General features: G+C 35.1%; 1 protein-coding gene across 1 annotated transcript in view; it reads right to left on the reverse strand.

Annotated features, from left to right (window-relative positions):
• Positions 1–15,431, reverse strand: part of Pgant2 (polypeptide N-acetylgalactosaminyltransferase 2) — a 358,252-nt gene that overhangs the window by 341,483 nt on the left and 1,338 nt on the right. The gene's annotated exons all lie outside the window — the stretch shown is intronic.

A 15,431-nucleotide genomic window follows, 5' to 3' on the forward strand; every position in this document is an offset into this window, starting at 1 on the left:
TTTGGAGTGGGAGACGGAAATCGCATAATATGAAAAAAAAAAAAATCGATTGAATAAAGCGGCAAACTTCCGTTTTTTAGTTAGATAGACACATATAATCTACAACTCAATTTGTAACAACCTTAAAACTTGAATTTTCGATCCAAATTCAAAATCAATCCCTGAACATCTCGTTAAATGACGCACACTTTACTTTGCAGGAAATTTCGTATAGGTTCCTGCAGTGGAATAAAATACAATTTTTTGGGCATTTTTTAATCGTATTACATTCAAAATTTTACAAACACTTAAACACTTGACAATTTATTTACTTATTTTTGTACTTGGATAGAGAAAGTTTTACCACTGCTTCGAAATTTCTGCAATTGAAATTATACAGGAAATAAATATATGTTTTGAGTTCTTATAATACGATAAATGTTTGAATGAAATGTCTTGAAAATGATATTGGCCATTGTAACAACCAGTGCAGTAGTATACAGGGTGTCCCAAGCTATGTGGATACAGGGTGTCCCAAGCTATATGGATACAGGGTGTCCCAAGCTATATGGATACAGGGTGTCCCAAGCTATATGGATACAGGGTGTCCCAAGCTATATGGATACAGGGTGTCCCAAGCTATATGGATACAGGGTGTCCCAAGCTATATGGATACAGGGTGTCCCAAGCTATATGGATACAGGGTGTCCCAAGCTATATGGATACAGGGTGTCCCAAGCTATATGGATACAGGGTATCCCAAGCTATATGGATACAGGGTGTCCCAAGCTATATGGATACAGGGTGTCCCAAGCTATATGGATACAGGGTATCCCAAGCTATATGGATACAGGGTGTCCCAAGCTATATGGATACAGGGTGTCCCAAGCTATATGGATACAGGGTGTCCCAAGCTATATGGATACAGGGTGTCCCAAGCTATATGGATACAGGGTGTCCCAAGCTATATGAATAACTACTTTTTCTCGCAAACTAAGATAGCTAGAAAAAAACTTAAAATTACGTGTTCCCTTAGTTTTTTGTTAGAAATCCAAATTTACTTTGTAAATTTTTTTCGGTGCTTCCAGAAGCGAGATACAGGCGCCAACTTCATTTTTTCAAATGGGAAGGTGCGGTTTTTATTTCAGAAATAGATTCCTCTATTTTTTTTAAAGAAAAATTTACTGTGATGATTTATTTACTGAATTTAAAATTCACGTTTTTTTTTCTGTGAGCGATATTGCCACTGAATCGCCAACCCGTGTCGATATAACACCATCAGGCATGTAAAGAGATATCTCGATAGGCAATTTGATGGGCGTGTTATATCGACACGGGGGGCGATTCAGTGGCCACCTCGTTCACCGTATTTGACACCTATGGACGGGATACCTGAAAAACAAGGTGATTATTCATAACTGTTTTCTTTCTTTCCTTATTTCTGCTTACCTAAAAGCATTTCTAAATCTAGGTGTATCAGAATCAAGCCGGGATGGCATCTGTAGATGAACTAAAGCAGAGAATAATAGATACCTGTAAGTCGGTTAAAGCCGAATCTATTTCTTTGGCAGTAAGGGACAATTGACAGGAAAGAGCATGTCTATGCATCTCTAATGGTGGAGGCCATTTCGAGCATGATCTTTAATATTAATGAGGAGTAAAATTTATAATAAAATAGTACTTTTCTTCTTATTCAATAAAAAAAATAACCGTTATAATATTATCATTTTGAAATTTCTTATAAGAATCATGTTTTCATTCATAACTTGTAAAATATCGCTCACAGAAAAAAACCGTTCGAGTAAATGTTTCTTAAAAAAAAAATAGAGGAATCTATTTCTGAAATAAAAACCACATCTCCCTATTTGAAAAAATGAAGTTGGTGCCTGTATCTCGCTTCTGGAAGCACCGAAAAAAAGTTACGAATTAAATTTGGATTTCTAACAAAAAACTAAGGGGACACGTATTTTTTAGTTTTTTTCTAGCTATCTTAGTTTGCGAGAAAAAGTCGTTATCCATATAGTTTGGGACACCCTGTATCCATATAGCTTGGGACACCCTGTATCCATATAGCTTGGGACACCCTGTATAATGCGTCTTTGAAAGTTTAAAAATAATGAAAGTATATAATAATACTGTTCTCTTTTCGCTGATATATGATTGCTGCGTGAATTGAATAAAAGTACAATTTTCTAAACTGCATACACAAAATGGAATAAAATAAAATCAGACATATGCACACACAAAACGTTAAAGGTTGAATTTAAATTGCTATACTTTAGTAACAAAATGAATATACTTCATAAAAATTTATACAAGCACCCTTATAATAAAGGTTCCATTACAGAAAAAAACCTGCCTAGCTTACCTAACTTTACAGATTGAATAATGGTGAAATCTCTCCAAAGACTAGCAACAAAATATAATATTACTTTTTCTTATCAAAAGATTTATGATAATTTATTAAATATAAGAGAATCTTTTACTGTTCAATGAGAAAGTATTTCTAGCCCCAACCTGGAGTCTTTCGGAATGAGACTGTAAGAATCCCCTCAGCGGGGTAGCCTCTTCTTCCAGGGCTCTTGGCATCATTGAGGGTATCCCCCGGTCAAAATCCAACCAACTCTTTAACTGGCCACTCCCAACTTTCAAATTCATGCACTCCAATAAGAAGAAAAAGACTACTCCATATCGTGAAACGGTGAAAATTAAAAGAAAATACTTCTTAATTAAGTACACTTCTCGTTTCTTAATAGCGCTGTTCAATTCTTTCTTAACCGAATCCTTTACCTTGAAAATCCGCTGTTACTAAACGACTGACTAGAACTGGCAACTAACTTCGTTATACTCCTTACCAAACTTCATCAGCGGTTCTCATCTACTGTAGCTCACAATAAATTTTGGAATTTCCTGCCATTATTATTAATTAGAGTAATTAGGAAAATCTCTAGATAGATTTATTCTCCTCTCAGTAGAGAATAAGTTCATTCTAATATTTTAAAAAGGGAAAAATCATTAATTTTTATTTGGTTTTTGCGACGAAGAGTTTCATTTACTTATTTATTTTTTGTACTTATACGAGGTGTGTTCAAAAAATAAGGTGAATTTTCATTTTTCTCAAAAAATATTTATTTATTCATCGATTTTTATTTGGTCTCCTTCAAAGTAGTCCCCCTCAGATATAATACATTTGTGCCAGCGTTTTTTCCAATCGTCGAAACAGTTCTGATATGCACTTTTTGGTATGTCCTTGAGCTCTCTCAGCGATTCGGTTTTTATCTCCTCAATCGTCGCAAAACGCCGTCCTTTCATGGGTCTCTTCAATCTTGGGAACAGGAAAAAGTCACAGGGCGCCAAATCTGGTGAATACGGTGGCTGAGGCATGATAATGTCATTCAACAATTCCCGAGCGATGCTCATGCGACGGTTTTTTTTTTTTTATCAAAATTCAGCAATTTTGGAACGAAGTTCGCTGCCACACGCTTCATGCCCAAAAATTCCGAAAAAATTGCATGACATGTGCCAACCGATATGCCGACATCCTCAGCAACTTCTCTAATTGTGATTCGACGAGTCTTCATAACAATTTTCTTTACTTTCTTAACATTTTCATCGGTTGTTGATGTACTGGGGCGTCCAGGGCGAGCGTCGTCATTCGCATCTTCTCGACCTTCTGTGAAAAGCTTGTAACACTTGTAAACCTTTTTTTGACCCAGAGTACTCTCACCGTACGCCACTGTCAACATTTCAAGTGTTTTTGAGCACTTAATTCCATTTTTTACATAAAATTTGATGCAACTTCGTTGATCCATTTTTTTCGACAGAAGAAAATCGCCGAACTCGCAAAACACTTGTCTTATTTATGCCTCTAACATACAAACTAAACATGCTATATAGCTACAACTTTGAAAATATGTTCGAGACAAGTGTACCAACATAAAAAAAAAAAACATTCGTAATTCGAATGTACGTAGCCCGCGAAATTTGAAAATTCACCTTATTTATTGAACACACCTCGTATATTTTAAAAGTATAGATAGATAGATTAAACTAGGACAGCCTCAAGGCCTACGATACTGCGACCTCTTTGGATCTATTGTGGCTCCCCTCACTCTAAAGCTCACCCTCCAGACCTGTCCTTTTAATCAGACACTTGATGCTGGCGAGCGGCTCCTGGGTAAAGCTCACAGGCCTTGGCTTTTTCTCCTTAGCCACACGAGCCCTTCGCACTGACACAACACGTGCAGTGCCGTTTCCTACTCTTCCTGACAGAACCTACAGAGGCTTTCATCTGCTAGGCCCATGCGATGCATATGTTTTCTGAGCCTGCAGTGGCCAGTTAATAGGCCTACAATCATCCTTATAGCCCAACGGCCTTGAAGGATTAATTCTACGGTCAGCCTCGGCGAATATCCTTTAATGAACTCCTTCGCCTGTCTCTGCCCAGTGGTGGCAAGCCACCACTCTTGAGCCCTACTCTGCACCCATCAGTTAATGGCCGCAGACTTAACATACTTCGAAACCCCAAAACAGGGCTCCGGGCCAACAAAGTGTCCCGCAGAGCCTTCCCTGGCCAATAAATCTGCCACTTCGTTTCCCTTATGTCGTGGATGACCAGGTACCCACACCAGAAAGACCTTATTCTGGTCACTAATTTCCTTTAGGGCACCCAGACTGTCCCAAACTAGCATTGAGTTGACCTGGTATGAACTAACAGCTCGTAGAGCAGCCGAGAAAATTATGACCTTAGAATCGTTAAATCTCGGCAGCACAGAACCTAATTAAATTAATTTTTAAAAGTATTCTACTCAATCTTGTTCTACTCTCCAATCACTTAGAACACGGTTCAGTAGAGTAATAATAATTCTAATAATAAAACATTCTCAGATTAATATGCAATTTAATGAGCACATTTACGATCATAATCATAGTAATGCATGTTTTTTATTACAAATACCTCACTTCGCAAACAAGATGCAGATATAGCGGTTTGCTTAGTTAGCCAGCTAAGTATGGCCTCATTATCTACACATGTTAAGGTACAACTTGCAGATAGGTATACAATCTTCCGCCATCTTCATAACTTCAAACTCAAATAGTAGAAAGAAATGAAGTTTGTAGTTTCAAGAACAAAGTGGCAAAATTTAGAACAAAGAGGCAATTTAGTAAATTCTAAATAAAGTAAAGCGAAAATAGTTATCTTCAAAGATGTGTTCTCTTGTTTCTAACTTCAATTTCAATTTAAATAAAAATTGATGATCCCATTGATAGTATCAAAGCCTCTCGTCTATTGAAGGGGACTAAAAGTGAATTTCATTCGTGCGACTACTCTGCTAAAACAACTTTAAAGGAATAATTTAATCATCACATTAAAGTATGTTTTATAAACTAATACGTCACAACTAAAAATAATAAATTATTTACTAAAATTCCTCAAAAATAGTCTTTTATCTGTAAACATCCTGCACACTAGTCAGCATTGACTCCTACGCTTCTCAGCGCTGGCTGCAACCAGTCCAGCACACAAAATGAAGATATAAATAAAAATTTTTTCTTGAGAAAAAACATCGCAAATCTCCATTGGAAATCTCCATTGATAATCTTTTGGATGCACGAAGTGCATTACTATCGGCAGTACCCGCAGATATTCGACAGCAATCAAACCAATCTTCCTTCTAAACAAGAACTTTCGTTCATATAAGAATTTTTTTACTTACGAGGGTCGTTTGAAAAGTCCGTGCAAAGTCCGAGAGATAGCACTACTGGCGCGTATCGAGGTTATGTTTAGTTAGTAGCATCTCTTGGAAGAACACACACCAAGTTTCAGCCAGATCGGTCTATTTCTTTGTGTTTGGCATTCGTTTGAATCGAGGAAGTCGAGTGATTTTCAAAAAAATGGACGAAAAAGAATTTCGTGTGTTGATTAAACACTACTTTATGAAAGGCAAAACGCCTCAGGAGACTAAAGAGAAGCTTGATAAACATTCTGGTGACTCTGCACCTTCGATTAGAACAGTTTATAAGTGGTTTCAAAATTTTCGGAGTGGCCATATGGGCACAAGTGACGCTGAACGTTCTGGACGCCCTGTTGAGGTTACTACTCCAGAAATCATTGATAAAATCCATGATATGGTGATGGATGACAGAAGAGTGAAGGTGCGTGAGATTGCTAGTGCTGTGGGCATCTCGAATGAACGGGTACATAATATTTTGCATCAACATTTGGACATGATAAAGCTATCCGCAAGATGGGTGCCGCGATTGCTCACACTTGACCAAAAACGAAATCGTGTGAAGTGTTGCAAGGACGGTTTGCAGCTGTTCCAGAAGAATCCACAGGACTTTAAGCGTCATTTCGTCACTGTGGATACATCACTACACTCCTGAGACCAAAGAACAATCTAAACAATGGGTTACCAAGGGGGAATCTGCGCCAAAAAAGGCGAAGACCGTTCCTTCGGCCGGAAAGATTATGGCGACTGTCTTTTGGGATTCGCAAGGAATAATCCTCATCGACTATCTGGAAAAGGGTAAAACTATTACAGGTGCATATTATTCATCGTTATTGGACCGTTTGAAAACCGAGCTGCAAGAAAAACGCCCACGATTAGCCCACAAAAAAGTCCTTTTCCATCACGACAACGCACCAGCTCACACCTCAGCAGTTGTGGTCGCAAAAATAATGGAAATAGGGTTCCAACTCGTTTCACATCCCCCCTATTCTCCAGACTTGGCTCCCTCGGACTACTATTTGTTCCCCAATTTGAAGAAATGGCTGGCGGGAAAAAGATTTTATTCAAACGAGGAGGTGATTGAAGAAACGAATGGCTATTTTTCAGACTTGGACAAATCCTATTATTCGGAAGGGATCAACAAACTAGAGCAGCGTTGGACGAAGTGTATAAGCCTAAAAGGAGACTATGTTGAAAAATAAAAAAGGTTTACCCCAAAAAATTAAGGAGTTTTTATTTTTGCACGGACTTTTTAAACGACCCTCGTAAAATGAACTCCACAACAAGTTACTAAAATTTTATTGCATTCGTAATAGACTACCCTATTAAAGTGGCTCCATTAACACATCTTTAAAAACATACGGAACAATAGAAAATTTTATTTTACCAAAAAACAATAAAAAATTATAGATTAGCGTGAGATAACCCACATAATGTACGCATAATGCGGTCTGCTTATTCGTGCACTTACATAAGTTAGACAGCGTTTATTTAAAAATATAAATAATAATAATAGTAAATCCAGGAATACAATTGTTTTTATTGTGAAGCGTGACAACAAAGAGGTGGTAAATGGAGGTAAGTGGCTATTAAGAGAGAAGATAAATGAATTTTAGAATACTAGTGCATAAATGTCCTGTATAAATGTGAGGGAACATGAAAATATCAATAGCCGAGCATAGATTTCGGCCAGCCGTATCCAGCTAGCCACAATATCAACGCGCTGCCTCTTAAGTGACAAATAAACTACACATTACTGCAGCGTTCATACTGAATAGAATGCACATAGCTATCCTAGATATACACTGACATTTATAATCTCGAAAATAGCATACAGATCTTTCACTGCCTCTATCTAATCTATCTATCTCTTTTCATATCACATAGCAACACAAATATTGGCACTATTCGAGCCAAATAATCACTTGGTCTACTCTTTTTTCTTTTTTGGCATTTAAAACCAGGTATTCAGTTTCCCACAACTACAAGTTACTGTTACTTTCTCCTGTTACTAGTCAAAGGAAGTTCTGCAATCGCAACAAACTTCAGAAAAAGCTATATTTCTATATATTCTTATAGTCGTAAACAGTACATAGAACAATTTTATTTGAAAATAATTCATTTGTAAACGTCTTTTTTGAATTTCATGGGCAGCTGTTGAAATCTTGCAGTCATGAGAATTTAAAAAAGAAATAATAATAATAATAAGAATGCAATACTTCTCTCTTAAACCAATAAGAGAGAATTGCGCAAGAAAATTGCACTATTAGCAACATCTATTTGAAGAAAAGATAAAAAAAAAAAAAAAAAATTAACTGAAATTCGAGGCTTTAGAACAGGGGCCCCAAACTACGGCCCGCGGGCCTCATGTGGCCCCCTGAGAACATTTATCCGGCCCCCGCTGCACTTTCGGAAGAGACATCTCTTTCATTGGTGGTCAGTGAAGGAGAAGCACTATATGTGGCGGTGCCGCAAAGCGCTGCGTCGCTCATGTACAGTACTACTTCCGATGACGCGGGACGGACACGTCACCGGCTCCGAAAACAGTGTAAAATAACAGCAGAAGTAGGAAGAAAGGCAAAGCACTATAACTAAACCGGACATTGACCATCTCATTAGCCAAATGCAGGCCCATAATTCCCACAGAAATACTGGGCAGTTTGTTGATTTAAATTTACTTGTTCTTTATTTTAAATATTCTATTTGTTCCCGTTTTGTTTTTGTTTTTACTGTAAAATAGTTTTTTTTTTTATAGTCCAGCCCTCCAACGGTCTGAGGGACAGTGAACTGGCCCCCTATGTAAAAAGTTTGGGGATCCCTGATATAGACTATTGTAAAAAGTATAGTTAAAAGCTAATATCCAATAAAGAGCTCCCATTTATTTAAACGAACCAATTTAACCGTAATAGAATGTTCACCTGCATACATGGGCACTACAGTATTCAACTTCATTCAATCGAACATGATGATTTAATTATAATTACTATTGCAGTTACTGTCAATACTCCAATAATTCATTTAAAAAATCATAAATTAATAATATAAACACAAGAAAGGTATTAGCTAATTGGTTAGTTCAATGAATTCCCTGCACGTAGATCACGAGTTCTGCCAGCTCTTAGATTTTTCATTCTAACCAGTTTCTAATTGAAAAGTAAAGATTTCCAAGTGAGAGAACAATGTTTGGAAGGCGACAGAGCGCTAGAAAAATGCTCCTCACTGTGTTAGTTCAACAATTTTACAAACAGATGTCCACTTTTGCTGCTGCTGCTGCTGGTCCTTAGATTCTTCTCTTTCTGAGAACTGCTTACAGCTCATTGTTCGGTGATGGACAATAACAAGCAAACACTGTTCGCAGGTTTTTGCTCTCTCATAAAAATACAACGGAACAACAGAAAGGAGATTTACCATTGCTGGCTGTATTATATGAATAATACATCAATTTCTTAAAGCCGACTAAAAAATACATAATTCGGTCTAGTACAAACAACATTTTTATTTAAAAAAAAAAAACTTAATTAAAAATAAAATAAAGCACAGAATTCATTATTTAGAGAGAAATGAACAGAGAGAAAACAATTCTATCTCAAAATACAATATGGAGAGGAGGAATAATTATAATTCACAAGATAAATATTCTGAGATGGAAAATAATTTAGAGCAATAAAATTGGGACCTCTTTGTAAATGTTAAATTTATATTCTTACTTTCCTTTACATCTTATAAATATTGTAAGTTTGAGGTTTCTAAGTAGAGAAAGAATGTTTTTTAGTGAAACGAAGTACTTTAGTACTGAGTTTGAACGTGTACATGACAGAAACGTAACAATATCTCAGGTTATTATTATCTCAAGAGATTTTCTTGAATTTTCGGCTGGGTGAATTTCCACGTACATTGTCTACTTTTCGTGAAGCAGTCTTTCTACTAGATTTACAGGCTGAAGTAATCGTCTCTGTAAAAAAAAACAACACACATCTACCGAATGCTTGCCGATTGTGACCGACCGAAACCATAATAGATTTCAATGTGGCGATGCAGTGGATACCCAGTTGGGAAGTGAAAAGGCCTTCTTAGCCAAGAAGGGCCCAAAAATGCCCACCCTCATAGCCTGCAAAGGGCGTATTGAATCTGCAGCTGAACTCAGCATCGCCGAACAAATGTTTGGCTCTTGTATTGGGAACTAGACGTTGCAGCATTCTGTTAGACCATCATCTACAGATTACTTGCAAACCCCTTTTGCATAGAATTAGCTTGGTTAGCGATGATCATAGCCCGTTATGACGACACGAACGAATGGATCAATACTGCAGCAGTATGCACGTTTGTGTGGCAACACGGCCAATGGTGGGTGTTGGCTTTTTAAAAAAATTAATCAACCGGTTGGTAGAGTTCTTGTTTTTGGTACACTACAGCCAGGGATCTCTAAGCCAAAAGAATGGTCCAGATTCCTCTTCAGGATTAGATTACTCATAAAATCTCTTCTTAGTTCTTTTATTTACTGACACCATTTTTTGTTGGGCTGAACTGATTGGCTACGACCTAATAACTGGCCAACCAATCAGGATTAAACCGTAGATCCAGATATCATCACATGTGGATTAGATTCTACTTCATCGCAACCCAGATTGGCTGTTGCTGCACCACTAGTAAAAGCGCTCCCACGAGACCTGTCTGTCTGCCTAGCCACTGATTTCCGGTGATTCCTCCAGGGCTAAATATGAAGGCGTGCATTTTTCTTCTCTCGAAAGCCAAATCCTGGAAACAGAACAAATCCTTCGTACTGACACAGGACAGGTAAGTGCCTTTTCAGTTCCTTTTGCTTACAGAACCTAACAGGCTATCTATCCTCTGCCAGGCCCATGCGATGTAGAAGTTGTTTTTTTTTTCTGCACTAAACTCCGCAGGATTCTACCCATGGGTCTGCCCGATCTGCTCCTTACAATATACTGAATGACCAGGCAATCAAACGAGAAAGTCCTTACTTTGCCTACTAGTTCAGTGTCAGGATACTATCATAAAAATTCGATTCAGCCAGTGTATTTTCAAAACTTTCGGAGATAAAAAACGTGTAAACTCGTCAAAAAAAAAAACAAACTAAAAAACATGTAAACGTCATTGTAAAAGTGTCATTTTTGAAAATATTTGGTCACCCCCCAAAAAAATCAGAGGCTAGAGATCGGGTACTTTATGTACTACTTTATGAGAGTTAAGAAAGTGTACGTAAAACTAAACAAAGATACAATAAACATACATTTTACGACAGATAAAAGAAATAGAATTATGTTAAAGGACTATTTTATGAATGATTAATATAATAAAGTAAATAAAAACGGGTTCATCAACGGGTCTTTAAAGAGAGTTAAGAAAGTGTAAAACCTTACAAAGATACAATAAACATACATGTTACGACAGACAAAAGAATTAGAATTATGTTAAAGACTATTTTGTGAATGATTAATATAATAAAGTAAATAAAAACGGGTTCATCAATGGATCTTTTAAGAGAGTTAAGAAAGTGTAAAACCTTACAAAGATACAATAAACATACATGTTACGACAGACAAAAGAATTAGAATTATGTTAAAGACTATTTTATGAATGATTAATATAATAAAGTAAATAAAAACGGGTTCATCAATGGATCTTTTAAGAGAGTTAAGAAAGTGTAAAACCTTACAAAGATACAATAAACATACATGTTACGACAGACAAAAGAATTAGAATTATGTTAAAGACTATTTTATGAATGATTAATATAATAAAGTAAATAAAAACGGGTTCATCAATGGATCTTTTAAGAGAGTTAAGAAAGTGTAAAACCTTACAAAGATACAATAAACATACATGTTACGACAGACAAAAGAATTAGAATTATGTTAAAGACTATTTTATGAATGATTAATATAATAAAGTAAATAAAAACGGGTTCATCAATGGATCTTTTAAGAGAGTTAAGAAAGTGTAAAACCTTACAAAGATACAATAAACATACATGTTACGACAGACAAAAGAATTAGAATTATGTTAAAGACTATTTTATGAATGATTAATATAATAAAGTAAATAAAAACGGGTTCATCAATGGATCTTTTAAGAGAGTTAAGAAAGTGTAAAACCTTACAAAGATACAATAAACATACATGTTACGACAGACAAAAGAATTAGAATTATGTTAAAGACTATTTTATGAATGATTAATATAATAAAGTAAATAAAAACGGGTTCATCAATGGATCTTTTAAGAGAGTTAAGAAAGTGTAAAACCTTACAAAGATACAATAAACATACATGTTACGACAGACAAAAGAATTAGAATTATGTTAAAGACTATTTTATGAATTATTAACAAATAAAGTAAATAAAAACGGGTTCATCAATGGATCTTTTAAGAGAGTTAAGAAAGTGTAAAACCTTACAAAGATACAATAAACATACATGTTACGACAGACAAAAGAAATAGAATTATGTTAAAGACTATTTTATGAAAGATTAATAAATAAAGTAAATAAAAACGGGTTTATCAACGGGTCTTTAAATTAGAGAGTTAACTCATTAAATCTATTAATCTTACTAACAGGAAGTCGTAATGTGTTTCGAACAAGCTTATTTCCTTTAAAAAAAAAAGACCAAGTTAAAATAAAATAGAAGCTTTGTAAGGTTCTTTGAGACCTACCTCTCTGTACCCACAAAAACTAAAGAAGGAAGAACCCAAGTGGTTAAAAAAAATGGTTTTCAACATAATGGTGTCTTCATTCAGAGAGAAAGTTTTAATCCCTATTCTTTAGTTAGACTGAAGAGTCGACCGCTGGTTGTGTGTCCATTTCTAATTATCTTTTATATGTTAGATATCTCTCGGCCAACACGCTAAAAATGGACGCAAATATGTAGATTAATAAACGGCTCGTTGCTAATATTTCATTATATATTATTATATTTCATTATAGTTCACTTTCATTGTATATTACCTTAAGTTCTTACTCGAATTTCTGTACATTACTCTTCTGTACATCAGTAAAAATTAAACCAAAATGATTGTGCTAATGCTAGTTATAATCAATATTGACTTCTGTACAGTCTGGTCAAACAGATCTGCTTCTTTCCCAATCTATTGTAAAACGATACTTTTGCAACAATGGTAGAGAAAAAAATCTTACTAAGTACTGAAAGAATTGTAATGGCACACAATTTAAATTTCGACTTATTAACAGAAACATCCGGTTTAAGGAAAATTCTTATTAAGGCAATAAATAAGGGGAAGGTTTCTTGTAGGCTTTAAGGTTACTCTGCAGCGTATTGTACGGTTTTAACAAACTATTTAATTGTTTGATTAGAATTAGTTAGAAGCTCAATCTTCTGGAGTTTGAATTAGCTTTATGAGTTTTAACTTGTAGAATAGAAAAAGTGGCTGTCAAGGTTACACCAATTTTAGATTAAATCTAAACTCACTAACACTCATTTTTTGTTGTTGTTGTGTTTGTATATGTTGGAGTTCAGTTTTTAATTTTATTAACAGAATTACTTCATGATTTATTATAAAAATGTCAAAGGTGACACGGTAGCAGAGCGGTTAGAGGTTGAGGCACTCAAAGCTAAGTAGAATAGTGGTAAAGTTCATTTAATGGTAGTTAGGAGGCATTTATTGTAAGGTACGTTCACTAGTCGCCTCCGTCCAAGACGTATACTTTGGTACATAAAACCGGCTAGAAAAAAATAGGCACTACTTAACAATTTTATTAATAATATTTCAAGCTTCGCATAAAATCCCAAATATTCTTTACAAAAACCTATCCTAGATAGAAATTCCCGTTGCCATAAAATAATGAAATAAGAGTATATGTAAATTCCTTTAGTTTCGCAAGTAAAAAAAAAAAAAAAACCTATCGGTTCATACATTATCATAATTGTCGATAAGTATTACGAACAATGTACACCCTGGTATTCGCTATAACTAGTTGCTGAATCCTGGTATTCGCCCTTAACAAATTTAAAATGAGTTTGGCCCGGGTCATGTGGAATTCCTGCTATGCAGCCATGCGCTAGGATCGAGACTGTCCCTAAAATGAATGAATAACAGTAATCAGAATTAGTAATTTTTTGAAACGTTCATAACTGTGAATTTCCTGTTTCAAAAAATAAATAAATAAATACAAAATTATACTGAAACAATTAAATATTAAGTTTAAACCATTATATGGTATTTGATTTGAAGCCAAAATAGACGTAGACGAAACAGTTCGTTTATACAAACTTATAATAATGCCTTAGGAAATTTGTACCGATTGTAACTAACACATCAGTAGTGTAAAATGAGAGATGGTCTGAGAATAGGATACTACAGCGTTTCCCAAAGTGTGGGTCGCGACCCGGCACCGGGTCGCAGAAAAATTCAGCTGAGTCGTGGCAAAAATTGTAAAAATACAAAATATCTATAACATTTTGCTCTAAATTTAATATTTTTCGAAACTTTTTCAAGTACTGTAGGTGGCAACCCGGACCGTTTAAATTCGGATGCTCTGATTGGCTGATTTCGATTCGTCATTCAGTGCCTTCTGCCGATATTGAAAAGGAAGAAATGCTTAATCTTAGTGAACAAGAAGTTGATAATTTAATTGACATTTCATGCGACACCGATCTTAAAAAAAGTGTTTGAAACTGTACCACTAATTAATTTTTGGTTGCGCTGTCAAAAGGAATATCCAAGCGTAAGCGAAAAAGCGATACAATTTCTGATGCCTTTTGTCACCACTTATACGTGTGAAACTGCGTTCTCAGCCTTGGTGTACTTAAAAAATAAGGTATCGAAACAGATTGGATGTCGAACCTAATTTGAGAATAAAATTAACATCATTAAGTCCTAATTTGAAATTACTACGTGATGAAAAACAACATCATCCTTCGCACTAAGGTCAAAATATGTAAAACAAAATTTAATTTATTTACTTTAAGTTTTAAATGAAGATAATGGATTGTCTTTAATTACTTATGTTTTTGTTATATAATTATTTTGCAATTTTTGTGTATGAAATAAACAAACAAATAACTTGAATTTTGATTTTTATTAAAAAATAAAATTTGTTTTGTAAATAAATGTTTTTTTTCTGAGGTGGGTTGCGAAAAAATTTAAAATCTCGTACCAGGCCGCGGTCAAAAAAGTTTGGGAAACGCTGGGATAATAGGTTTGCAAAAATATCTCTGGAAACTACAGGTTATTTAATTTGTTGTTGGTGCGAAGAGATAACAAGCATTTAGTTTTGTTCGTTCCTAGAATTAAGCTACTACTGTTGATTGGAATAATGATTCGGGACTAAAAAAATTGGCAAAGATAATCGCACTATTGGTGGATACACTCTCAACAATCTGTGTTTACTTAAAATGATTAACGATAGAAGTGAATCAACACTATTACCTATAATTTTAAGAAAAAACCCTAAGAATATCAATGTTGTCTAATAGCTGAAAGGGTCCCCTATAATCTGAACAAAAAAAGGATATACCCATCAAACAGTCAATTATAATACCATTTTTCGCAATTCCAATATACAATGAAAATTGAAAAACTTTGGGTTCAGCCAATTGGGGCAATAAAAGAAGAGCGACAAACCACCAACTTCCTAGCCTCATATCTGGCAGAATTTATGAGGCAACTCAGTTTTGGTTTAAAATAAATAATACTTAACTTTTTAGTAAACACATATCTCTTAAATTTTTAAATTTTATTTA

This window comes from Rhodnius prolixus, unplaced genomic scaffold (assembly GCF_049639745.1).
Source record: "Rhodnius prolixus isolate KJV_2025 unplaced genomic scaffold, Rpr scaffold_10, whole genome shotgun sequence".
NCBI classification, from domain to species: Eukaryota; Metazoa; Arthropoda; class Insecta; order Hemiptera; family Reduviidae; genus Rhodnius; species Rhodnius prolixus.